The sequence below is a fragment of the Kogia breviceps genome, chromosome 19, assembly GCF_026419965.1.
Source record: "Kogia breviceps isolate mKogBre1 chromosome 19, mKogBre1 haplotype 1, whole genome shotgun sequence".
NCBI lineage: Eukaryota > Metazoa > Chordata > Mammalia > Artiodactyla > Physeteridae > Kogia > Kogia breviceps.
Window position 1 is genome coordinate 28,543,408 of NC_081328.1, and position 1,300 is coordinate 28,544,707.

General features: G+C 32.7%; 1 non-coding gene across 1 annotated transcript; it reads right to left on the minus strand.

The window, feature by feature from the left end:
• Positions 1–808: 808 nt before the first annotated feature.
• Positions 809–915, minus strand: LOC131747198 (U6 spliceosomal RNA). Its single transcript, XR_009332824.1, has one exon. It is a non-coding gene; the product is annotated as a U6 spliceosomal RNA (small nuclear RNA).
• Positions 916–1,300: the final 385 nt, after the last annotated feature.

Sequence of the window (1,300 nt, forward strand, 5' to 3'; positions counted from 1 at the left end):
AACTCACAAAATTCAGTTATATTTATTTGCTCTAGTTTAATAATTTGGATTCGACTAACAATTTTGAGTGTCTACTTTTTAGTAATCATTGAACTAGACTCATGTAATCTTCACTACAATTATGTGAGCCAGGCTATATTATTTCTTGTTCAGTGAAGAGGAAACTGAGGTCCAGAGAAGTTCAATTGTATGATCCAAAGTCACACACAACTAAATCATTGTTAAAAACAATTTTATTCAAAATTTGATACCTGTTTTTTGACATTTTACCTCTATTCTACAACTAGACATAACTCCCTTAGGAATTAATGCCCCTCTTAACTACAGGAAATTATTTAGTAACACTGCAAAAAATAATCACTTCTAGATAGATCTAAGAATTTCTCCAAATGAGCTATTTGAAAAATTTCCAAATTATTTCTAACTGCTGTATATTGAGCAATAAAAGAAATGGTTTTCTTATATTTTTTGCCCTTTGTGTTCATGAACCTGCTCACAAAAATACTCTCAAACATAATGCAAGGTAATAAACTGCATCTTGTAATGGCTACAAAGCCTTGCCTAGGTGGTACTAGAACTGGAAATCCATTACTAGCAACATATCCTTCAAATGCAATTCAAGTTTGACAAACATTAAACAATTTGGCAGGCACTTGCAACCAGTCTTTCCTCTGAGTACTTGTTAGGTGTCTCATCATCATGCTATAATTCTAAAATGCTGAGAAGATTTAATGATTTCTTCAGGTAAATCACAGTGGATTGAAATGCCACACAGGAGTAACCATTGCCCATTTTCTTTTTTTTTTTTTTAAATATGGAATGCTTCATGAATTTGTGTGTCATCCTTGCACAGGGGCCATGAAAAGCTTCTCTGTAGCATTCCAATTTTAGTATATGTGCTGCCGAAGCTAGCACTGCCCATTTTCTTGAAGGGAAGATAATGTGAGCTCTGTATTCACAAGCTGTTTTTTTTTTTTTTTTTTTTTTTTTTTAATGCTGGTTCTGTTGAAATTCCATTTTCTTTATGACTCCTAAAACTATGTTGCTATTTGATTATAATTTCAAATAATATTGGTATTTTTCTCTATAAAACAAGCACATCCTCACTCACTTATGAAAGAAAACATGCTCAGTGGCTCTGTTTCCTTGGGTATGAAACAAAATATTTTGTAGCTACCAAAGGATTTGAGGAGATTTCCTTTGCCAAGAAACATCTCATCTAACTAAGTACCTTGCTCACACAGAGTAGTTTTATGCTCATTAAGAATCATTCTTGGGGAAAATCTAAACACATCTGTTT